Genomic DNA, 26,288 nt, shown 5'->3' with positions numbered 1-26,288 from the left:
TTTGCTATAGCACCTGTAGGGTAGTGTTTGGGAGATGTTCCCATGGCCCAGAGATGCTCTGGGTGTTATAACAGTCAGTACACACGGATGCAGGGATGGGTACCAGAGACTGTCAGATGAACGTCGTGTTCAGATGAGGCTGGGTACACTTTGTTGAAGGATGTGGCTCCTGGCAGGTCTCACGTGCTCCAGTGGATGATCACACACCCAAGAGTACATGGGCAGCATCGGTTAGACTGGATGGATTAAAAACAAGCAACAAATAAATGAAAAAGGAGAAGAATGAGGACATGGAGTTGGGTGACCACAGAGGGGTGGATCTGGGAGGAGACGAGGGAAAGAACGGAAGTGGTCAAGATGCAATGCGTGAAATTCTCAAAGATTTAATAACAATATGTTTTTAAACCAGCTTGTTTGGTTATCACTTGCTTCTGTGGGCTACCCCCATTCCTCTTGCTGTGACCCAGGGCTGGGCCTGGTGCCTGCATTTGCTAGGTGAATGCTACCCACTGACAGCACCTCCAACCTTGCCATGTGTGCCGGTTCCATGGCTGTCCCCACTTTACAGATTAAAACGAGCTCCTCACAGAAGCGAGCCAAGTCATCTGGCAACGGTAGACCCCAAACCAGATCCAGAACGCACCAGGCCTGCTGCCTCTCCAGTCTCAGACACTTCTCTATCCTTTAAATCTGTGAGAAGCCGATCTCTGCCCTGAGTCTTCTAGAAAGTGAGGCAGCCAGCCAGGGTGTTGGTTGTCATTTACAGTCTGTGTGCGCTGTTCTATCTACAGGGCTTCGCTTGGCTAAGTACTTCAAGCCTTTAAAGAAAATGCAGTCTGATCTCTCTGCCTACTTGAATTATCCCAAAGCTTTCCAAATGGTAGAAATGTTCATTACTGCGGAACCAGCACAGCAAACTCTAATAAACTATCTTACAAATACCGAGAGAGCAAACGATAGGCGGACTCTTACCTGCAACAGAAAAGAAGAAATTGCACACAGTGTTAGCAAATTTAATAGTGAAATGTGGCAAATTTAATAAAAGAACGTAGCAATGAATCTAATACAGCAAGTTCCTGGGTTTGTCTGGGAACATTCTTATGATTAGAGCAGAGATTCACTAGCGTGTGTTTGCAAACGGTGTCTGCACACGTGAGTGTGTATTTGGGGAGGACTTTTAATAGCAGTAGTCATCTTGTAATGGAATACGACTGTATAATATCAATTTCTTTTTCTTGTTCCTCTAAAAGAAAGCAATTTGAAGCATAATGACATTTCAGTCGTAAAAGGCAAGAGAGTGACAAACATTCTGGTGTACTCCTAATCCCACCCACCATATGAGAGTCAGAGGTAGGAAGATTAAGGGTTCAAGACCAACCTCAGCTCCATAGGGAGTTTGAAACTAGTCTCATCTGCATGAGATCCTACCTGAAAAGAAAAGGAGCAAAGAAGACTGGTCTAGCAAGTGTTAGGGCCTGGGTTTAGCCCCAGCATGGCGGAGAAGTAAGAACAATCAAAAACACAAAACGCCTAGGTGGTACTCAATAAGAAATCTGCAGGGCTCACCTTAAGGGACTCCTGTGGTAACTTATAGCAAAATTCATTACCAAGTCTCTTTTAAAGTCTATAAATTTAATGTAACTTCAATCAAAATTCCATATAAATACTTTAATAGCTGTAATATCTTATGGCTGTACTTATGCAAGGCACTTAGAGTGGCCAAGTTCCTAAAGATGCAAAGCAGTTAGGGTGGTTGCCAGCCCATGGGGGAGGCAGGAAATAGAGAGGCTTGCCTAATGGGTCCGGAGAAACAGTTTTGCAAGCTAAAAACCGTCTAGACGCTGGTTGCACAACACCGTCAATACACATAACACAACTGAACTTAACATTTAAGAAATGGTTAACAAGAGAAATTTGAGCTGTGCTGTCTTAATGTTTGTAAATTAAAAACAATAATGCCATCGAAGGTTTTTAAACCTTAGGAATTTTTCTTTTAATCACAAAAAGGGGGATTCCGCCTCCATTGATGATTGGGTTTAGTTGGCCTTCATGGCATACTGAAGCTTGACATGGAGATTCTGTGAGCAGGAGAGTTGGGAGGAAGTCGTCTTAGTGGAGTATGCTGGCAGCCTGAGAGAGTTATTTCCCCTTCCCTGGAGGCTTGAAGAGAACGGAGCAACAGAGAATCACTAGCAGCAAACACTGTCCCCCACCCCAGGACAGCCAACGGAGGCAGTGAGGCTCCAGTGTCTTTTGAAACATAGATTTTAAGTAAACAATAGAGTAATTTTTTGTAGATGTGTGTCCCCACGTAATATTTATACTTAAGCATCTACACCTATACAGATATGTACTTTGTATTTGATTTTACATTCTAATATATATATATTACTTGTTGCTCATCTAACATCGAGAGTTCAGTTGATGACATATCCTCAGGTTCCAAATTAGAAGGATTAGAAGGAAGCCTAGAGCCAGTTGCTATAATCAGTCCCAGGCGCCAGGCACTTTTAAGGAAGTATCTTAGGTTGGATCTTGAAAGTAGTGTTTCACTGTGTTGCAAAAGAGAACAGCAGAGCCTCATAGAAGTTACTAAAAGAAGTAATGAGAATCAGATACGGCCTTCCCTCTACTCCATCATAGCAGCTCCTCAGACTATGGTCTCATCCAGAAGAAATCCCAAGTGGAAAAGGATGTGTGCCAATCCGAGGGAGGCAGGGGGATTCCTCCTCACCCTGCTCCTCCTTCAGGCACCTGCTGGAGCAGACCACCATCTGCATTTGCTGGATACACCCTGATCCTGCTTAAGGCAACATGGACTCAACGGAGATGAGCGCTTTGAAATAAGAAGTTGACTTGGGTCATGCTCACCCCCTAACACAATGGTACTTCCTGCCCAGTGGAGAAGAAAGGTCATTCTAACAAATTAAGCCCAGACTGGGCTTGAAATAAACAGACAGAGGCAGACATGTTACAGGAAAGGATTACAAACAGAAAAATGGGAGCACTAAAATTAGGACAAAGTAGCAATCACTGGATCATTGGATGAAGATTTGTATCTAATCTGGTTAAATCTTTATTAGGTTTGAGGTTCCAACAGCTTCACCTGGGCCTACACAGGAATGCATAGCCAAAGATATTTTGTATAAGCAGCCCACAGCAATTGAGTCCTCACAGACTAAGAACCAAATGATTAAATTTGGTTTGGAAGTTAAAAAAAAGAAGTTTCTGACAACAATCCTGCCTAATCTTCATATTTTCTTCCAGATATTCTTAGGAAGGTACGTATCACCTGATGATAGACAGATCGTGAGGAAGATGGGGAGGAGGAAGCAGATGCTAAGACAAACAAAGACCTTGAGATTGAAAGGAACTGCGGTAGAAGTCTGTGGAGTCATCTTATTCTAGAATTACAAGAGCAACAATCATGATGGCTTAGAAAAGTTTCAGACACTGTCTCTTTCATAGGAAAAGAGAAATTTAGAGTTTATTCATCAGCTAACACTGCAAATTTCTTTGTACTGAATATTGGGCTGTATTGTTGCCTGATAAGTTCCAAATGCCTGAAGGAGGGTTTACTATAGACCCTCAATAACTGTTCAATGAATGACATAAACTCCAGCTTATAAGGCAAAAGAACGTAAAAGCATGCTGGTTCGCAACGATGCTCAATTCAAAGGAACGAGCTAAGGAGTTAAACTCTGAACCTGCAAAAAGTGGGAAAATTCCTGCACGAGTCCCCTGCTAAAATGTCGGCACCAACTCACGTCATTGGGAAAAAGGGTCTATTTGTCTTCAAAGAAAACATGCCCATCTCTGGGTTGGACTTTGCTACACTTTGTTTACAAGCCTCCAAACTCATGTGTTGAAACTAAGCCCCAAGGTGATGACACTGGGGCAGGGCCTTTAGAACAAGATTAGATCAAGTAGGGGCGACCAACATGGACAAAGTTGCTGTCCTTCCAAGAGAGGATGGAAAGACGCCATCACTTCCACCAGGAGAAAAAGTCTTCTTCTCCCAACCATGAGCCTTCATCACAGATGCTTTCTGTGTCTTCACACAGGACTCCCAAGACTTCTGACCGTGTGAGCAGCAATTTCTGACGTTCACCAATTACTCACAGAGATATTTTGGATAAGTGGCCCAAAGCAACTGAGAGTCTTCATTGACTAAGAACCAAAACATTAAATTTAATTTGGTTTGGACAATAAAAAGTTTCTGACAACAATCCTGTCTAACTTTCAGCCTTTAACTTGCTAGTCAGTGACTAGAGTTTTGAACTGTCCTAAAATGTATCTGTACTGCTTTATGGAAATAACAGATTTAGCAGCAGTGTCTAAAGCCTATCGGGACAATTTCTGAGAGGAGATTCAACCCCTGATTTCAGGGGCCATCTGAGGTCACTTTCTCTGAAATGAGCTTCAGTTGAGGCCTGAGTTTTCCTGCCTGGTGTGTTATCACAGGTAACCACGGAGCCACAAGCCAGCTTTTCACCCGTTCCTTCCAATGAGCCCTGGGAACCTGGCCCTCTGCTCCGCGACAGGTTTCCAAACCCCAAAGCCCGTCTTTTCTTCTCACCGCAATGGAGAAGCCCAGAGAGCAGAGAGGGGCTGATGCTTATCTCTGAGCTCCACAGTACCTGTAGTAGTTTAGCCAAGAAAACTTCCACGGTCTAGTCTCCGAAGAATAGAGAGGAACGAAACCCAGCTCTCCCTGCGGGTTTCTGTCCAAGCCATCTGCACCTGAGTTGCTTGTCATCCTGCCCGGAGCTCAGAGCTGCCACCATCCGACGCCTACTCAGGTTCTGGCACCTGCTTCCCGGTCTAAGGCACAGGCCCGAACTCAGGGCTTTTTGTCCAGGTGCCTAATCCTCCTGCAGTTCTGCCTTTTGTAGGCTTCCAAACCACACTTCAACCTTGTGAAGTCAAGCCCTTTCTAAACAGTTTGTTCTTTCCCAGGAACCCACCTTTCGGTTTTATCGGAGATGCTTCTCTTGGCTGTTGAAGCACTAGTCACCCCCTATGGTGGCACCTACGGGTTGACGGAATTGCGTTACTTTTTCACTGAGTGCTCTTTATGCTCCCACCATTACTGTTTGTCAGCCCCGGTATTGGCCTCATGTTTGAACACAGTTCAACGAAACAAACCCTCACCAGCCGAGGACCCACGAAGGCCTTTCTCCAGCACACTCTTCCACTCAGCTGCTAAAGGGAGGGGCCTAAGAAGGGAGAAGAGGCAGAACAAACGGTGCTAGCCTTTTTTTTTTTTTTTTTTTTTTTGGTTCTTTTTTTCGGAGCTGGGGACCGAACCCAGGGACGGTGCTAGAAGGCCAGCTCACCTGCAGGAACTGCAACGGGAGCAGGAAAGGATCCCAGGTTTCAGGTGGAAGAACCTAAAACTCCAAGAGGAGACATAATTGAGTTTGTGTAGCTGACGGTCATACACCATGGCTGCCGTTTGTGCTTTGTCCTGTAGTGTCGTCCTGTAGTTGCTAATCCCAAAGTGTTTGGAGTTTGAAGATCTCTCTCTGTCTCTGCCTCTCTGCCTCTCTGTCTCTGCCTCTTTGCCTCTCTTTCTCTCTCATTCTCTGTGTGTGTGTGTGTGTGTGTGTGTGTGTGTGTGTGTGTGTGTGTGTGTATCTCCTCTCTGTCTCTCTCTCTCTCTCTCTCTGTCTCTCTCTCTCTCTCTCTCTCTCTCTCTCTCTCTGTGTGTGTCTCCTCTCTGTCTCTCATTCGCTCTGTCTCTCTGTCTCTCTATCTCTGTCTCTCCCTCTCTCAAAATAAGATAAAGCTTTGTTTTGTTTTTGTTTCTTTGTTTTGATTTTTTGTTTTGTTTTTTCTTGTCTTTTTGTTTTGTTTAAAACAGGGTCTCACTGGGTAGCCCTTGGCTGACTTGAAACTTTCTCTGTAGACAAAGCTTATCTCAAACTCACAGAAATCTGCCTGCCTCTGCCTCCCAGGCACTGGGATTAAAGGTATTTGTTATACATTTAGGAATATACACAACAACAACAGCAACTAAAGAAAAAAAAAGGCCATGAATTTGACAGAAAGTGGATGGGGTGTGTGTATGGAAGGATTTGAAGATCGGAGAAGGTAGGGGAAATAATATAATTGTATTACAATCTAAGAATTTGTAAATACTTTTTTAAAAATAGCAATATATTTTTATTGAGGTGTCACTGAAAGCTTAACGCTTTCCCATAAAATAAAGAACCATACATTTCCAAACAGTGTTCACCACTAAGAGACCCTACTGGAACTGCATAGAATCCCTTCTTACTGAATAGACACCTACCTGAGGAAAGAGGAAGAGAACACTATGTCTATGATGCTTTCTCCTCATCTTCATAGTGTTATTGTTATTTGTCTGACGATGTGGATGGCTGTGTGTTTGTGTGCATCCTCTGGCATATAATAAACTGATACCTTGCTCTTATATCCTTCTCATAGATGCTTAAAGAATCCTAATGAGATTTTTTTTTCCTTGAATAAACTCACACTTCAGATACAACTTAAAAGTTCAACATGAAGTGTTTTAGACCGGGGAGGGAGGGCATATGCTGGCACACCTTGCAAAATATACTTTTAGATACGCCTTGAGGCATGTTTCAGTTGGTCACTTGCAAGTTGCATTCTCTGGCAAAGGGGTCAGTGTATGAGACTGCACATGGTCACCTTGGTCCCCTCCTCCACTCCGACTGCCTAAATGCTTGGGATCGTCACCTCACTAGGGTCTCCATTCAGGCAGGATTCAGACACATCTTCTGCCTTAAGGAGTCCTTTCTGTCAGATATGAAAAATGGGCTGAGAGAGAAAGGACTGAGGACAGAAAAGTCAGCCAGGAAGCCACTGAAGACCCATGACAGCATCTGTCTGGGAAACCTATGGGTAGGCATAAACTACACAGGGCTGCTCTGTAGATGCAAGCTGTTCGTCATTCCTTCCCATAAGTGCTGGCAAAAGCGTGTGTACCTCTTAAATCTATTACAACTATTCTTTTAGTACAAAAAAAATTAAAGCTTTATCTAATCTTAAAAAAAAACCTCATTTAAAAACTGTATTCTGTGGGGCGAGGTAAGTGTCCAGATGGTGACTAGAATGGACATCATGACTCAGCAAGACGGCTGGAGCTAACGACATTAAGCAACGTGAGTCCTTTGTAATCTAGGTGTGGCTTTTCTTCTATGACAATCACATCTACTTGAGTCAAGGACTACATGACATTCCCTAGGGTTTCCCATCACTTCCTCCCAACGCCAAAGAGCTGTGCACACTGCCCGTCCCTTTGAAGTGCCTCAGTTTAAATCTGTCGGAACAACTGTTTAACCCTCTTTTCAGCTCAGAGGCTTTGAAGTTGGCCAAACGAGGAATCCAATCTGACTTCCTTTTATATGGTCCAGGTTTCTCCCTTCTGTTGCCTGCAGCCTGGGTTTTTATTATCTATATAAGACATCTTCGGAAAAGAAGAAAATTCGCAGGGATGATTTTGTTCTGCAAGAAGGATGATAAACTGATTTTGCTGGCATTCATGCCTGACTTTATGCAAAGCAAGAGACGAATAAAAGTATCAGACTTTACGATATGTGTCAATTTTGTCTGCTGTGTCCTGACCCTGGATAAAAAGCCTGAGGACTTAGTTGTTGGTGTTCTGTTGCCTCTGGAAGGGGTGCAGAGGAGGGATGGTGGCATAAGGAGATATCCTCTCCACTCAACACCACCCAGCAGCGAGAAAAGACTCCTGATGTTTGCACTCTTCAAGCCAGCCCTCGCCTAAAGTTCACCCTTCCTGGAATCCAGCTCAACTGTTTAGCACATGTCGGCCCTGCAGTAATGAATCGGCAGAAGCCTAATTCTCACGATGATTAATGGAGCTCCTCAGATGCAGCCCATTATTCCATCCAAAGTTAAAAGAGTGATTCATCATTAATCACTGTAAGAAACGGGCTCCGTGATTCATAATTCTGAGCCAGCCTATTTCCTTAAGGGTCCTTCTCGCCTTTTGTTATTCCAGAGGTAACACGGTCTACAGCCTCATGCTGCCTGCATCCAGACACGTTCATTTGCTGATGAATTTTCTTTAGAAGTCATATACCTCAAGGATACTCACTTAAACCTCAAACCCTCTGAAGAATCTTGCTTCTTTCACATGCCAGGATACAACTGGCCTCAGTTCATCCAAGTTAAAATAAGCACGCTCACTCAGGGACTAACAAATCCATCCCAAGTCAGCAGCTATGGCCTCACCACACCACAACACTGGGGGTGGGGGGACTTGAAATGAGCTCTTGCTCCTTACTTACATCTATACTCCTACACCTCATTCCACTTGGGCCCTCACAAGAAACCAGGGAAACCAAGCAGTGATGTGTTCAATGTCATTTCCAAAGGCCCATTGACAAACCGGTGTCACCACTTTCTATGTGGGACTTTACATTACATGGCTTACTGTGCATTTTCTCTGATGCTGCCTGAAGAAGTTACCTTTCTTGTGGCTGTGACCAAATACCTGACAAGAGGCCACTTTAGGGATGAAGGATGTTACTTTCCGCCCAAAGCTTGAGGGACCATTGTCACTGTGGTGGGGAACTCATGGAGCTAAGGAGAGCACAGTAGGTGGTTAAGAAGAAGAGAGCAGACAGAATGTCCGGCTGGATTATGAAACATCAAGTCCTAGCCCCAGTGACCTAATTCCTGCAGCAAAGCTCCACCTTCTAAAAGTTCTACAACCTTTTTAAAACAATGCCACCAATCAGAGATGAAGTGTTAAAACAAATGAGTTTATTTGTACGCTGACCAAAGCAGGGCCTATCCTGAATTAGGGAGATAAACACCTCTGACAGCATAAAGGGGATGAAAGCCTTATATGGTGAATAAGGATGGCCCCCATGGGCTCGTTTATTTTAATACTTAGCAATGCTATTTGAAAGGATTAGAAGGATCAGGAGGTGTGGCCTTGTTGAAGGAAGTGTGTCACTGGGGGTGGGCTTTGAGGTCTCAAAGGCCCATGCCAAGCCTAGAGGCTCCTTCTCCCTGCCTGTGTATCAGGATGTAGCCCTCAGCGACTGCTCCAGCACCTGCCTGCGTCACAAACCATCATGATAATGATGGCCTCAATAACTGAAACTCTGAGCAATGCCCGCAGTTAAATGCCTTCTTTCATAAGAGTTGCCTTGCTCGCTGTATCTCCTCACAGCAACAGAGCATCGACTAAGACACTTTTACTCTGTCACACCACCATGGCCGTGCGAGGAGCTGGAACACCTAAGCTCTTACCGTAGTAGCAGGGGCACCACACGTAAGAGCTGACAGCTTCCTTGTTTGCATTCCACCTTCTCATCCTCTTCCCTGCCACTTCAGTCCTTTCTCCTTTCATTCTTCCCTCTTCGCCCTCCCATTCTCCCCTTCACACACCTCAACAGTCTAGCAGTTGGTGCCAGGGTCATAGCTTAGCACGTTCATCAGTCACATTAGCAGCAGATAGCTTGGGAGGGGCATAGAGCTTTTCACTGTAGACCACAACATCTCTCAAGATACCGTGATTCCTAGCTAGAGCAATTAGACAAACACTGAAGTAAAAGCAGTCGTGTTGGACTGCGGTCTAGGGGAGGAGGACAGTAGCTGAGAACTGGTCTAGCATGCATGGAACCTCAGATCCCTAGGTTCAAGACTAATACCGTCCATTCACAATAGCAGTGGCATAGCCTCCGAAACAGAGCAGACTAGAAGAAGTGCAATTGCTTCGATTCCCAGATGTCTTGGCCTGGCATAGAAATCCTGAGAGATCCCATGTTTTAAAAATTCCCATTAGAACTAATAAATGAGTTCTAAGGAGTTAGTAAGTCTTTAGGATATTCAAAATATGATATTTTAAAAAGCCAATTGTGTCTGTAGGACACAAACTACGAAAGGAAATTAAGAAAGGAATGGCCCAGGTCAGTAAGTAAAACAATTGTTGTCAGGCTGATGACTTGAGCTCATTCTTCAGGATCCACATGATAGAAAACGAGAAATTACTCTTGTAGGTTGTCCTCTGACTTCCATAGCAAACTGGTTTGTTTGTTTTTTCAAAAAGAATTCTACTTACAAGAGCACCAACAAAAACAAAATGCTTAGAAATAAATCTAAGAAAGTAACTATACAACTTTTACTCAGACAGTTACGGTTAAAGTCACTAATTAAAGATAAATTAATAATAAGGCTTTGTTCACAGACTGGAAGACTTAAAACTATCGTTGGTATGGAAAGTCTTCCCTGAATGATCTACAGCTTCTTTGTAATCCCTACTCCCAGATAGCTCGTTTCTTCGCAGAATTGTCTGTGGTAAGATGATTCAAAAGTTCACATGGGAAGTCAAAGGGACCTAGAATGGTCAAAACAATCTTGGTGGTGGGAAGGCAGAGAACCAAGATGGAGAACTCACATGTCCCAATTTCCAAACTTATTACAAAGCTACACTCATCAAAATAACATGGCATTAGTATAAGATGAACATAATAATGTCAACTTGATCAAGAGCTCTAAAAAAAAGTCCACATATGCCCAATAATTGATTTTTTGCATAATTTAATTAAAAGATGAAAAGATTGTCATTTCTCAAAAGGCATTGAATTAGATAACTACCAGTAGGTATAGAGAAGGCTTCCATGATGGGGTCCATGACTTTGTAAGGCAAAGATGAAGGCACCAGTGGGCACACTCTGTGTCTCTTGTCATCATTTTATGACAGAGAAATCGGGCCCACACTAATGCTATATTAGTTTAGATTTCCTAGCCCCCAGAGCTGAGAGAAATGCATCTCTCTTCTTTATCAAGTTACCCAGTTTGTTATATTTTGTCACAGTAACAGAATATAGCCCAAAGCAGGAGGCCCAAGTTGATTTCTGTTTCTCCCAGAATTGTGCTCAACTCTAGAATTCTAACTTACCGTCCCCTTTCCTCTGGATTTCTGTTTTCCTTACTGTGCATGTTTAAGTGGTAATAACTGCATGTCAAACTATATTACTACGTGTCCTTTTAAGTTTATCCTGCTTTTTGTAACACGTTATAATTTGCTCGAAGACCAGCCCCATTTCTGATATATCTGTGTATTCCAGCCAAGAATAATTTGCTCATACATACTGCAAACAATATCGGTTCTGCTGCTGGAGATCAATCGCATCAATGTGAAAGGTTTCTCCAAACAGACAACCCTTGAAGTTTAGTCATGAAACCCTTCCCTCCTTCAGACTTGCCTCCAATGCCCAAAACCTACCTTTTGGAAGAGTTTAGTATGCATGCAAGCCAATCACCCTGACTACACCTAGGGAATATTTCCACAAGTGATAGCTGCTCTTTCTAACTAGTCCCATGCTTGGCCCATTGATGACACATTACTGAAGGACGGTCATTCCATATTGGTCACCTCAGGGCTGCTTCGCACCTAGCCAGTAGCTACACGCAAACGTTTGTGAAATAAACATCATAAAATGAAAGAGAAGGCACAGGAAGACTCACGACTTCTCTCTGGATACTGCTTCGCTGCCCTCTGACCCCGGGTGTCAGGCTTTTAGTCGTTCCACCGCCATAAACAGGAACACCCTTTGACTCCCATCCCCCATCACGCCAAGGCCCTGGCCCTAAACTCCACAACAAACCAGCAGCGATGTTCACTTGAAGACCGCTCGCACTGAAGTGAAGCCAAGGAGAAACGGTCGTTTGTCAAACTTAAAAGACAAACATGAGTGTGCCTCCATTTAGACGGAGTTCTGAGACTTGTAAAGTCCAAGTTTCATTTCTGCTTGGCCAAGTGGAATTTCCTGGTTTAATGTAGGAAAAGTTTTAAGGGCCCTCTACGAGAAGATGCCAAGGTCTTTGGGAGACTCCGTTTTATTTCAGTGATTATCATCACAACCGTTTCCCTTGAAAGGTATAGGTGTTTTTTTTTTAATCTTGGCATTGATTTCGGTATGATGTCCTGAATATTGCTCAACACTGCACACAGCCAGGCAGAGAATGATTCCCAGGGTCTGAGGGTGACTATTTCTGTGATGGGGGAAGGAAGGCTCTGAGAAGCAGACTGGGGGTGGAACATGAGTGGGTTCTGTTGTCTACCTAACTCTGATTCATGTAACATTAGGACAGTTACTGACACCCTCTGTGCCTCTATGTCCCCATCTGGAAAATGGGTTAATCGCCTCGCCTCCCAGGGGTGTTGCAAGGTTTAATGAGTTAATGATGTTTGAGCTCTTTGAGCTTCAGATGAAAGTGATAGCCCAGAACAAAGCCCGCTGGTGATTATGCATAATTAAAACTCTGGTGGAAAGGTTGGTCTGAGTTACCCCCCAAAGCCACCGCAAAAGAACACAGACTTAGAATAGATCCAACGTGCAAACCCCTGGGAGTTTTCACCCCCACCATGCAATTCTACTAAACTGTCATGTTTCACGTTCCATGAGCAGAGCCCTCTGAGTCAGTGTGGGGAAACACGACACGGTCACCCCCAGCTGACGTCTACTGCCCTGATCCTTGAGATATGTTAATCAAAGGGCGATCAATGCTCACCCACCCAGTGAATCCCTTTACCTTTCTATACAATTTTAAGGACATCAAGCAGAACCACTTCGTTCAGTCTCCCACCCACACCCCATCCCCGTGTGATCACAAACCCCCTACAGTTCATTTAGAAGAGGAAACCCTTTTAAAGTACAGAGTAAAGAAAAATATTGGTTGCGCAAATTGGCACCACAAGGACGTTAATGAACACAGGTTGCAGCTTCCACCCAGCACAGTTCAATCTAAAAGGGAAGAGGAGATTGAATTCAGTAACGCAGATGAGGACTTCCCAGACACCCAAAAAGTTGAGATCCAAACCCCAAAGCTAAAGCCTTGTGCCACACTCCGCCAGACAGAGAGCCCTTTCTTCCCCGGCCAGAAAGCAGTCTGTGTTTGCACCATCCTACCGACATGCACAAGCCACAGGTCCCAGAATCTCTCCAGAGTGAAACAGCGCAGCCTGTGTCACCCGGCTAGCTCCAGAGGCTTAGGTTGTGGCATGCCTAGCATGCCCACCTCCTCCGTCATGCTCTACCTGATGACCCAATACACTGCTTTTTGTCAGGTAGCTGAGGAGCACTTTGCGTGAAGTGCTCTTTCCCATTCAACCCAAATCTGAGTTGGGGAGAACCGTGTGCAGAATCCACAGAGTCCTCAAGTCCGAGAACAGATGTCTGTCTGTGCTAGACATGAGAATGGATGGAGCACGTGTGGGCAGCATGAGAAAAGGACAAAGATCTAGGCTGCCAGGGCCTTCAGAGGAAAGGAGGAGCCTCTGTCAGGACGCAAAGGAAGCAGCAACCTGCATGGTCAATCTGAGAACCACAGTTGGCAACTTCACAGAAGCGCAGCGCTGTGCTTTCCGGGCGTCGCAGTGGGTGGGGGGTAGCTTTAAGCCAATAGAAAGGCCTCTTTTTTGTTTTTTCCCTTTTGGACAGACTTTCCTTGTGTGGCCAGGAAGGCTTGAAGCTGGAATTCATTCCAAGAGAAGCCCACTTCTAACAGCATTAACCAGAGAGGAATGGACCGGCTTCCCAGGCATGAGCAAAGAGGCGACTGTGTCGGGTTTTAACCTTGGCCTTTTACAGGGAGAAGTGTTGCGGGCTCATATTCTGCTGTAAGGCGGAGATAATACTAAGGACTCGTGCCTTCGCACCATCGCTTCAGAAGCTGCGTGTGAAGCACACCCTCTCGGGGCTCCTCTTTTAAGTCTCTGTCTCTCCCTCCTAGACACTCATCTGGGGGAATTTAAACGATCACTTATAAAGAACAATTTCCCTAAAGACTACAAAAACTTCCACTTCGTATTTCAAAGCAAACAATCTGTAAAGTCAAACATAGATTCCGATGTGAATCACGTGGAGAAGGGACAGAAGGAAAAGGCAGGAGACCTGGGTTCCAGAAGTCCTGAGAATACCAGCTGGAGAGGAGGCGGTATACCCACGCTGTCCTCTAGGTGGCAGCATTTAGTTATAGCTGCGCGTCCACGTCCCCTTTCAATGGCGGCTGGAGGGCGACTGGGTTGACTGAGTTTGACTTGGTCCGCTTCAATTTTCAAACTATGGAGCATAATCAATGAAAATTTTAATATCATTAAATGAATGCCTCTGCTGGGGGAAAATAGTTGGGATTCAGCTCTGCCTGACAAAGAGGAAGCGGCCTATTGATCACACTCAAGGTCATAGCTGGCTCAGAATTGCCAACCGTATCACATTCCCTCCCTTACCGCCTCAGAATCGTTCACCCCATCTGCCTGGAAACCTATGTTAAAGCTGGTTGTGACGATTCTCTTCTCATTCCCAGGTAGTTTTTAAAGATTTAAAGATTGACGGAGCTGCTAAATGTATCCAGTAAAAATAAAATTTTTAATTTTTTTTAAAGTATGTACTGTGCTTACAGCTAAACATCAGGGCACTTTGCTAATGCTTCATTTTATTATAAACTAGGAAAAAGACAAAAAAAATCTTTTATAGGCCAAGTATGCCTACAAAGGCCAAACAATCAGGTCTCTGTGCAGGGGAGCCAGCCACTATAATTTATTGAGAGGAAGGCTCGTCTAGATGAACTTCCAAGTGCCATGTGATTCTGTCCGTAGGAAAACAGTCTATGGAGTTGCGAAAGATCCTCTAGGGCAGACATTCCCAACCGGTAGATCAGGGTCAACCAGCCAGGCGCCTAGCTTACCTGGGGAGCTGCCAAAGCAGAGCTGCCCATGCCCCCTCTGGATCAGCAGGTTTCTAGCCTGTGCTTCCAGTTAGGAAGAGAAAGTGCACAGTCTCTGTACTTGCCTCTAACGGGGCCATCCACACTGGGCTGGCCCAGGCCTGAGACCTGACTATGTGTTCTACTTCTCTGAGGCAGAAAGTCCCACTCACAGGGCCATTTCCAACTCTTCCTGTTGTTTGGCTTCCTGAAACCTTCCTTCTGCCTCTAAAACCAAAAGCTATTTTGCATAGGTACTGGTTGGGGGTTTTGTTGTTTTTTTTTTTTCTTTAATTAAAAAAAAGGCAAGAGTAAACTTAAAAAACTCCATAGCTCACCTGAAAAATAACGAGGCAGCCAGGAAACTGTGAAGGAGTCCGAAAGCAATCACTTCAGAGTCTGTCAATAAGTAGAAACAAGGCGGAGGGAGACTTCAACAAGGAGCGCTCTCCATAGCAAGCTAAGGTTTACAGTATCAGTGGTGAAGATGAGCCATGGGGCTTACATAGTCCGGCTTCCCCATTTCAGTGCCGCTCGGGGGACTCTTAAGTGTTTGCTCAGCTGCCATGACAAAGTGCTACAGCTGATAGCTTACATACGAGACATTTCCGAACTCACAACTCCGGATGCCGGAATCAAGATGCAGCTGTCCGAGGAGCCGGTTTTGTTTCCTTGTGTTGTTTTTGTTTTTGTAAGAGCAAGCTCCTTTTGGCTTGAGGACAGATCTCTGACTTCTTGCACTTCTGCATCTTTCCTGCTGCGTGCGTCTGTGTCTGAATCTTTTCCAATGAGGACAGGCGTCCATACACAATTCACCCATATGGCTTGGCCTTGGCTCAAGGATCATGTCGTCCAGTACAGCCCAGTCTGACGTCAGGACATCAGCACATAATGCTCATGAGAAACGTAACTCAGCATGTAAATTACCCAACCTCTTTAGGGTGTGTGTGTGTCTGTGTGTGTGTGCATGCACGCGTGCACACTCGCACTCAGGCACCTGCATGCACATGCGTGTGTGCACATATACGCACATACATGTGAACAAACATATATGATGCCATATATTTGTGCATCCACACATATGTGAACAAACATAACATACATATACTCATATACATCCATACTCACACACACAAACACACGCGCACGCACACACACACACACACACACACACACACACACACACAGATACATGATTGACAACAACAGCCTTGGAGCACTTATGAAGATAGATTACCTGACCAAAAACCATAATTCACATATTCCTGCGTACAACTGAGGGATACTAGACAAAGTCTTTGTCACCCTTACCAAAAGGTCACAGCTACAGGGACATACCTGTAGATCAGAGCCACTCTAGTATGGCAGGAACAGGTGGGGGCTGGGGGGAGGCAAGAGGAGGGATTAAAACCAGCACTCATCACCCTGCCTTGCCTCCCATGCACTGATGGCTTAGAATCAACACTTGTGGAGAGAGGTCACAAGAGAGTCTGACAGAAAGGGTTCATTCACAGGCCTGACTTCATGGACTCAAATCAAACTCGGGTTCAGAATGGAAGCAAGAGGAGCCCTGGGATCCAGTTCCTCCTAACAGAGTTAGTGGCACTGCAGAGGAGGAGTGGTGGCCAAACAACCGAACCCCAGGGGTCCCAGCACATTGTCTGGGACAAAGTTTTAAATTCAGACATCTCTCAGAACAGACAAAGGCAAGCCTGTCTGTCACTGCTTCTCTGGGGAAAATGCCTCGGCCATTAACCCAGTCACCCTAGCAGTTGTGACACCTGATGCTGGGCCTTGCAGTAAGCTGCAGAAACAGCATTTCTAAGGTGGTGGCCCAAGGAGCTGAAGCAGGCCAGGACGCACAGAAGCAGTGGCTCCTTGCTGGGGGAGGGGCGAGGGGGCAATGAGCCGGGAGCAGCCAAGCATGTGTGTTCCAGAAAGAAAAGCAAACACAGACCCACCTGGCATTTCCCTGTGTCCCTTTCACCGAGCCTTCTCACTGGTACTTGCTTTTAATTTATGACACAAGGCACTAAAGGGACCATCTATAGATTTAACATTGACATTTCCTTCATGCTGTAATCCTCCGAATCCCATTTGCTGTAAATCTCAACCAAATGGCAGAAAAATGACTCCTCCCGCTCCCCACCCTCGAGGACGTTATAATGAACTATCCCTTTTCAGAATTTGAGGAGGACTGAAGGAGACCCACAGGCTTTGGACGCCCACATTCGCCTCCTGTAGCCTGTCTTTGGGAAGGAGGCAATCACTGAAGAGTCTGGTCCACGAGCCATCACTCTGTGAACCCCCTAGGAAAGCTTTGTGCTCTAACCACAAGATTTTCCCACCAAAATAACTCTGGCTATCACACAGGCCAGGAGATAGACTGTTATGTGGTCCAGACGCCCACTTCAGTAGAGCGGGTCTTTTTCTGACTGTTTTACTTTAATCGACCTATGCATAGTTGTTATGCATTTGGTGAGGTACACACAGAGGAGAAACATGCTACCCAGCGTGTCCTTAGAAGGATGTCGAGATTTTTTTTTTGATGAGCAAAAGAGTTGGATTGTACTAAACCAAGTGTGCCCATGTCCCTTCCACGTGCTCCAGTGAGACGCGTAGGTGTTTCTCCTTCCATACTCACTCAGACTTCTTGTCAGGCACTTACTTCTCCATCCATTGCTGTAACCCCTACTGGCTCTGCTTCCGCCGGGTCTCACTGGTTTTCCCGCCCCATGATGCTACTTCCAACACCAGCACTACCACTTGGGCAGCAGAATAATATTCTCCCAAAGATGCCAAAGCCTGGATCCCTGAAAACTGAATTAGTTATATGTAGAAATGAGGCTTTTGATCAGCGGGCTTTGACATGGGGGGGTCTATTCCAGATTTTACAGATAATCACAGAGGACCTCAGATGTGGGAGAGAAGATGGAAGGGTCAGGCTTAGCGTGTCTGATAGAAGAAACCCTTAACCTGTGGTTTCTGGCCTTAAATGTGAAGAAGGGCCCATAAGGCATCGCTTTCAAGATTAGAAAAAGGAAATAGCACACTTTCTCTTAGAACGTCCAGGAAAGACAAAAATCTTACCAGCCGGGGAAGGGGAGGAGTAGGGGGTGCTACAGGTTGAATTCTAACTCTGGAACTAAGCACACAATCATACACCAGAACAATCACAACAGCAGAAAGAAGCAGACGTTTCTCTGCCTGTCCAGCTCAGAGCATAGATAGATAGATAGATGGATGGATAGATAGATAGATAGATAGATAGATAGATAGATAGATAGATAGATAGATAGATAGATAGATAGATAGAATGTATGTATCCGGTCTCTTCTCTAGACCCCCTCACACACAACACATCTCATAACTACATCCATTGTCCAACTAGAAACCAAAGAACCTGAAACAATGGTGCCCGTTAGTCACATCTCGAGCATCAGTACTACAACGGTTCCATAGAATTTCCAAGCAAAACCATTCACAAGGGTATCCATCCTCTTTAAGGACAGATGACTCAGACACTGTTTCCAGCACATCTGATTCAACCAAGGAGGAAGCACGCAGGACTTCCGTGTAAGATGTACGTGGATTTCTGAGGGACAGAGCGTAGACCACAGGCTGAAGGGTTTCCACACGCCCCAAAACCAAAAGCTCACACACTTTCCTTGTCATGATAAAACCCCAAGCTCATTTTATGGACATAGCCCTGTCAAAGACTTGCCTCCAGGGTCATGCCAGCCATCTTGTCCTAGGATGTTAATGACACATCTTTGCCAATTTGATAAAGAACATTTTGTCCCTCTTGGTTACTTTCTTTCTTACAAACTTGGACTTTCTTGGAAGAAATGTCTGTCTGTTTCTGTCAATTGAGTTCATTTAATACTTTAATAGAGTTAGAAGTATTCTATCCCAGAGAGTAAATTGAAAATACTTTTTATGAGGACTTTAAACAACCCAGCTTCTCTTTTCCTTTTGTGTAAGGCATTATTTTGTGTAAGACAGTGAACGCTGAATACTATACATCAGACACACAGTATCAGATGAAATGAATCCAACTGGGGAAAGGTTTCTTTCTCACTCACTCCTCACCTCTGGCTATATTTCTTGAAGGTATAGAAACATTTCATGAACTTGGTTCAGTGTCTGACTGCTGCTCTAACAAATTTCCAAGAAAAAAAGCACAAATATATTGCCTTCTGGAAGTCAGAAGAACAAAATTAATCTTGGAAGGCTGAAATCAAGACAGGCTACTTCAGAAAGATTGTAAGAGTTTTCTCTGAGACTGTGTCTCCTAGTAACATCAGATGCTATCACCAGCATGACTATCCAAATGGGAGCCAAACAAGGCTACCACCAATGGACATGCCAAAGCGGATACTGAAAAGCCCATGAGTCCCCAAGCCTATACAAGAACTATAGGCAACCAAGGAAATCTGGGAGTGGAGCGGTGGTCCTCCCCGGAGAAGAGCACACAAATTGGTTGTCCAGTGACAAATGGTCAGCACTAAACACACACACACACACACACACACACACACACACAATGGACTGATCAAATTATATTTATATATCTTATATATCTTATTTACATTTATCACATATGCTTATATAATATATATTTATAATACATTACTAATATATAATATGTAACTGTATATTTACATATACACATATGTAGAATATATTATATATATATACATATATATATATATATGGAGAGAGAGAGAGAGAGAGAGAGAGAGAGAGAGAGAGAGAGAGAATACATAAACAAACAAGAACCCTGGTTACTTCTGAAGACTCCAAGGAGGTTTCTTATCTCTTCCACATTCTAGAGAGGATCCAAAGATAATTTGGCTCCTAGCCACATCATTCCGATCTCTCTTCGACTCCTTCAACTTTTTTCTCATAAGGACCATTTCTATCACATCGGTCCCATCTAAATAATTCCAGATAGCCTCTAAGGCCTTTAATGTAGTTACATCTGCAAAGTCTCTTTTCCCATGGGAGGGAGCTAACAGTAATGGCTTCCGAGATGAGGTCTGAGCATTTTCATTATTTGGTCCACAGTCTACCCTCTGGCTCTCGGGGAGTCCTACCTATCCTACAAGCCCAGAATGCTCACCGTGCTGCCGTGTTCCAGTCGGAACCCATTACAACTTCAAGACTGAAACATATCCAACTCTCCCAACTTAAATATTCCAGATCTCCTCATCTAAATTGAGAGTAGATGAATCTCCACATGTAATCCACGCGAGGGGGAGAATTCTCCTCTGTACGTGAAACTGTACAATTTCAGAACAGTGTACCTGCCTTAAATGGGGGAACAGACAGTAGAACAGATAGAGGACAACAGTCCTGAATGCCACCGTCCGAGCAGGAGAAATCAAAGGGAAAAGGGAACCTCTGGTCCCAGTTTCTGAGCAGAGCAGACTGTCTGTACTCAGTTCTAGGGATGGAATGAATCTCAGAGTCACCCCCATTTTCTAACAGGGCAGCGTGTGTTTGCAGCTGAACAGCTTGCGCAGTCTACTTCCTGTCTATAGAACTTAAGGAATCTGACAGCGTGCTTTCATTCATCCTTTCTGGGTCCTTTTAGGTCCAAGTTGGCAGTTTTTCTGGTGGTATAACTCTCTCAGAAACCTTAACAGGTTATTACTCAGCCCAACACGGGCGTGCGCAGAGTAGCCGGTCAAGGAACGCGAACATGATTTTTGAAGGTTGAACTTGACCTCGCACAGAATACAATTATTCAGGTTGTTAAATGTGCATTAAACACGTGTAAGGTCTTCATATGATCTTACCTGAGAGGCCTTTTATCTGTGACCCTTACAGAGATAAATCAGAATGAATGTTAAAAGGGGAAAGTGCTTCCAGAAGGGTACTGGTGCTGGCCAGAGGGAGCAGAAACAGCAGGGGAGGCCTTCAAATCTCTGCTGCAGGGACAGCTTCATCATCAAACTCACGTCAGAATGGTATCATTCATTTAAACAGATTCTAAGCAACATGCTTTCCTCAGGGACAGCTCCCATTCCTGGCAAGACGAACTGGGAAGAAGCTACAGCCAAGCCACCCAGGCCCAGAAACTGTAGAAAAAACTCTGGGTAGAGATACAGGCCGGTGTAGGGCCAGCAGAGCGCTAACTATGGCTTCTGCGTCGTCGTCTGTGTTCCAGAATCCATAGGCTGACTTCGCCACCTAAGAATTTGTCGTGTTCCACAAGAGAAGAAAGTGCCAGAAGTCCAAACATTTACAGACGTGAAAAATCAACCATCGCAGTGCCACATGCTCCCACCGTGAAATAGTATGTTGCGGTGGGTATGAAGAAGCTGCAGCTGTAGGTTTCACGGACGACATTGGCAGTTTCGTGCTGAGTGAAATGTGTCAACCCTAGGGAGGTGAATGGTTCGATACCACTTACTGAAGTGCTGGTTGAGCCGATGAAACACGCTGAGGAGTATTTAGCATATGTCACTGTCCCGCGCGCGACCTCCCGCCGGCAAGGAGCACGCGGACATCAGAAATCCTTACTGTGACCACTTTATTAATCTTAGAAGAGGAAAAGCCACGCCGCGCCAACATGGGGCGCTTATAAAACCCTCGTGCGGCGCACCCACACCTGATTGGTTGTTACCCATGATCTCATAAGGCACGCCCCGGAGTGGGCAAAGACCTGGAACGAAGGCACTCTTGCACATGCGCACAGTTAATTTCCTGAAAGGGGGGCCGGCTGGGGCGGCGAAGGTTGGCGCCATCTTGCAATGGCGGAGTCTATCCTGACCTACCACGTGGGGCGCAGTGGAAGACAGCGCCAACTAGTGGTTGCGAATGTCACCACTACATGTCACAGAACCATAGTCTTAAAAATGGAAACGAGAAGTATTTGGTACTGAGGGACTGAGGATCAGATACAAGACTGCAGGTCAATGATCCATCGTGAAAATCTGTAATCGGGTGAAACAAGAGGGTGCCTTCCATCTTTGCTCAATGCCTTTTGCCTCAGTTCCCTCGATAGCAACATCACAGACGTGTTCCCAGAGGTCAACTTCCTGTATCTCCATCACCCTTAAATTTCCCTGACTTAGACCAGTAGGAAGAGGGACTGGAAAATGAACGTTCTTATATATGAGTTAGATCAAAGCATCCTAAAACAACTCACATAACAACAGCTTTTTTGTCAAAGAAGTTCTTATATGACCCCAACATATAAAATGGGCATACAAAGGGTTGGGGATTTAGCTCAGTGGTAGAGCGCTTGCCTAGAAGGCGCAAGGCCCTGGGTTCGGTCCTCAGCTCCGAAAAATAGAAAGAAAAAAAATGGGCATACAAAGTCAATGTTTACTGATATTACATCATAAAGAAATTTATTGTATTTTCTAATAATGTTTTCATTTTTACTCATTCTGAACATATTTATTTAAGCCCTCAAGTGAAAATCCCTTAAATACCTAAAAAAAATGTTTTAACACAATTTTTGCGTGCATATATAATTTTATCATTTATTAAAATTTAAAGCAAGCTTGCACACTAATGAGATAAAGGTGACCGCTAGTTCTTACACACAGAATTCATTCTTGACCGGATATTTGATACTGAAGGACACAGGGTAATTTCAATGTCATTTGGAGCTGGTCGGTATTTTCATTTATAATTGTCAATGCTAAGAATGTGACACTCAAATAGCGTGTAGTATAACTCAGGAGATACATGTTACGGGGAACTTCAGAAGTTCCTAGTAATTCTGTCACAATCTCAAAGACAGAAATCAGTGAATGAACTCAGTTCGCAAGTAATTTCTGAAATCAGACGTTCTAACATAACACAACACACAGATATTCTAATTTGATGTATGCTGAAGGCTGCTCAAATTCTCTGTGTTCTATTAAAATGCTATGCTTTGTGAGAACAAGAGACTTTACATATAGGAAGGGAAACACTGCCATCATTAAGAACAATAACTTGAATCTGAACCAAACTGGTTGAGGAGGCATTCACTGGTGGTGACCGCCACGATGGCCTACTTGTCGAAAGCTGTGTGTTGTACATCCCAACTCAGGTTCGCAATGATGTCATGCTCTGCACCATGGGAGAGGACTTCCAGAAACTCTTTGGATTCACTACATGTTTGATGTTGACTCAATTTTTGGTTTCTGCATGTTAGGAAATGCTACACTGCTGCCACATTTTTCATGACCTCTACCTTCAGTCAAGTGGCTCTGTCAAGGAGGTCACACAGTGAATAGTTTAAGAGGCCAGGAGTTAGATCAGACATGGCCTGGCTTTGAAATCATTGGGCATTCCAGATTGTAGCATGGATGCTCTGATGGATCTTTCTGGTAGTCCTCATGAAGAGTTGTCATCCGAGTGGTAGGCTCTACATTTTATTCTTTCAGCCTCCTGTACGGCCTCGGGTTTCTTACACACCCATCCTATGCAAGGTCTCTGGAGCAATCCTTTCACTCTTGCAGAACCTGACTGGCTTGGTGATTACTGCAGTCTACATCTACTCCACGGGAAACACGAATGTGCCCCATCACCACCAAAGGCAGTGCAAGCTCAACCACTTCTGCTGTTCTCTGCCCCCGGGAATCCAGCCCTGCTTTATTTCACTTCTATTTATGTATTTTTTAATGTATGTGTGGTCTACCTGCGTGTACAACTGCATGCCAGAAGAGGATCGTGAGCCACCATGTGGTTGCTGGGAATTGAACTCAGGACCTCTGGAGGAACAGTCAGTGCTCTTAACCAGCTGAGCCATCTCTCCAGCCCCGTATTTCACTTTTGATTCTTAGTCCTGAATCTCCTCAAATGCATCATGCTAGCACGGCGACCATCAGAAGGCCAGTGTCACTGAGATCTCTTAGGAGATGGGCTGCTGACTGTAAGGAGCATTAGAGGGACACAGAGGGGACAGCACTGTGTGAATATAACTCACCTTTGCCACTCTGATTGAAGCTCCCTGACCATGTGGAGGTTGGCTTTCCGAGAATGGCTGTGGAAGGCAGGATCAAGGCCCCTTAGAGAAGACAGATTCGAGTAAAATAAACTACAGTTAAACTGCATGTGAATAAAAATCTTAGAAGATACTTGTACTGAAACCTAAGAAGGTTTGTATTTGAGTAACTCAAGTGAGAGGAAGTAACCCTTTGTCTGATATTCTTCTTATCATATGGGGTAGGGTGGAAGTGTCCAGGAAAATGCAGGATTTCCATTGAAACTGAAACCTCAGATTAACCATGAATATTCTTTTAGTAAAAGTATATTCTTTACAACTTGAGGGATATTCATGTGCAAAAAAAAAGGAAAAAAAAATGAAACGAGTGTCCAGATCTCAGAGTTAACCAGGTGTCCTGTTTTCTGCTTTGCTAAATCTCCCAACTCTAGTCTTAGGAAGCCATTTCTTCCCAAGGCTTTGTGTTCCGCAGTTGTAGGTCAGGTTTAAGCCGGCCTCTGCGGGTTAGCCAGGCTTTTCCACTTCAGCCTTACACTCTGTGTTTCTTCTCCAGCTAGACTGCAGGAAAGTATACAGCTTCCTGGAGTGTTCGAGTTCTCTGCTGCCAAGAGCTCTCTTATCTTCAAAGCTAGTCTCTAATTATAGACTAAGAGGCTGTTGCTTATGTTTATGCAGTAACGATGCATGGGTCAAGGGCAATGAGGTCATCACTGAGAAAGAAAAAAGTCGACTCTTACCCTCAAGAAGATTTGGTTCTGTTGGGAGAGACAGATCTGAACAGAACTATGCCTAGAGGTCTACTTGCTTGATTCAGGAGAGGGAATGTGATTAACTATGTTGTACTTGCTCATTAAAGATCTTCAACTAAACCACATGTATTTTTGTTGTCTTCTTCACCTGTCTTATTGCTGGGACAAAATTCCCAACAAGAAATGAACAGAAGGAAGGGCTTATTTTGGCTCGCAGTTTGCAGGTTCAGTCCTTTGTGACACGGGATCGGCAGCAGCTGGAGCTTGAGAGAGCTGGTCACGCTGTACCCACAGTCAGAGAGCATCAAATGATGAGTGCTGGGAGCTCAGCTAGACTTCTCCTCATACAGCTCAGAATCCTAGCTTAGGGAATAGTTCTGCCCAGTTGGGGTGGATCTTCCCACCTCCACTAAGTGTGGTTGGAGATGATATTATGTTGATAGTATTAACCATCACACGTATTAAAAGGCTATGGATTTTGATCCTTTAATAACACATAGAAAAAAAACTGTAACATTCTACTGTCTAAAATCCCCAGTTGGCTATGGTAGACAAGAGGCAGCTGCTGTCCCATAACCTGCATTGTTCTCTGACTTTCACAGGTCCCATCAAGTGGCTACCGAATGCCTTGCAATCTTGGTAGTATGGGAGTTTGGATATGCCTTTGCGTTCTACCATCAGCCTCTCCCGGCAGTTATTGTCATGGCTGCTTCCCATTCTCAAAGGAAAACAAAATACATAGCTCCATTCCATTACACTGAATAGAGACCTTTTAAAAAAGTTTCAATGCCACATCGGTCTCTGTCACTCTCCTGTCCCTGCCACCGTGACTAGGTTATAGGGACAGGTTCACATCTTCAGCTCTTTAAGGTTTACAGTGTTCCTTCCACTTCATAAGCTTCAGTAAGCCCTTACCACTCAAAACAATCTTTCAGCAGCTCTTACATTTAAAGGTTATATATGCAAATCACCACGGTTTGTAGTATATCGCTCTTCCTACCCCTCATTAACTTCCCAAATTCGGGATTTCTCAGTGTTAGCACCATTGACATTTGGGGGAAGCTAACACTCACTTTTAGAGGATTTTTTTCCAATGAGCTGTAGGGTGTATAGCAGCATTTCTGGCTTCTACATACTAAATACAAGTAGCTGAAACCTCAGCCTAACCCAAGTGAAGCTGTAAAAACCATCTCAAGACATTGGTAAATTCTCTAAAGCAGAGCACACGGGGAAGAAAAGCAAAACCCCCAGTGTAAGAGCCTCCTCGTCAAAGCATCTACTGTGTTTCACCTCAGGTTTCTTCATATAAGGTATATTTAGGATGACCATTTGTCTTAGCTTGCCCGATACTAAGGAATTGCCCAGATAACAGAACATTTGGTGCGAAATTAGACAACGTTCTGGGAAATCCAGGACAAGCTAGCTGCTATGGTGGGCAATATAGCCTTAAATTCCCATAACTCACTGATATACTTCCTTCGTTCCATCAGATTATCCAGTCCAATATCACCCAGACAGGGTACTGTACTATAAATTATGAGATATCTCACAGTACTCTAGGTCATGGGACAAAATCCTAGCCTAGTCTGATTATATTTTCTTTCATGGTTATTTTTTCTCCCTAACTGTGCTGGCTCATTTCATGTCAACTTGACACCATCTATAGTCATCTGAGAAAATACCTCTCTAAGACTGGACTATACACAACCCTGAGGAGCACTGTAATTAGTGATTGACGGGGATGGACCGGTGCATTGTGGGTAGAACCATTGCAGGGCTAGTGGTCCAGGGTTCTACAAGACAGCTGAGCAAACCCCAGGGGATTAGTGATTGATGGGGATGGACCGGTG

General features: G+C 44.5%; 1 long non-coding RNA gene across 2 annotated transcripts; it reads right to left on the bottom strand.

Moving 5' to 3' along the window:
- Positions 1–361: 361 nt before the first annotated feature.
- On the bottom strand, positions 362–24,882 carry LOC108350931 (uncharacterized). 2 transcript variants are annotated; one of them, XR_005504626.2, is made up of 3 exons: positions 20,541–24,879; positions 15,075–15,135; positions 12,640–14,093 (listed from the first exon to the last, which is right to left on the bottom strand). It is a non-coding gene; the product is annotated as an uncharacterized LOC108350931 (long non-coding RNA). The 2 variants fall into 2 exon arrangements; XR_010051704.1 differs by lacking the exons at positions 12,640–14,093; positions 15,075–15,135 and adding an exon at positions 362–2,160 and having other exon boundaries at positions 20,541–24,882.
- Positions 24,883–26,288: the final 1,406 nt, after the last annotated feature.

Source organism: Rattus norvegicus, chromosome 5 (genome assembly GCF_036323735.1).
Source record: "Rattus norvegicus strain BN/NHsdMcwi chromosome 5, GRCr8, whole genome shotgun sequence".
Classification (NCBI taxonomy): Eukaryota; Metazoa; Chordata; class Mammalia; order Rodentia; family Muridae; genus Rattus; species Rattus norvegicus.
Note: the sequence above shows the minus strand (reverse complement) of the source record. Positions and strands in the feature narration are given on the sequence as shown.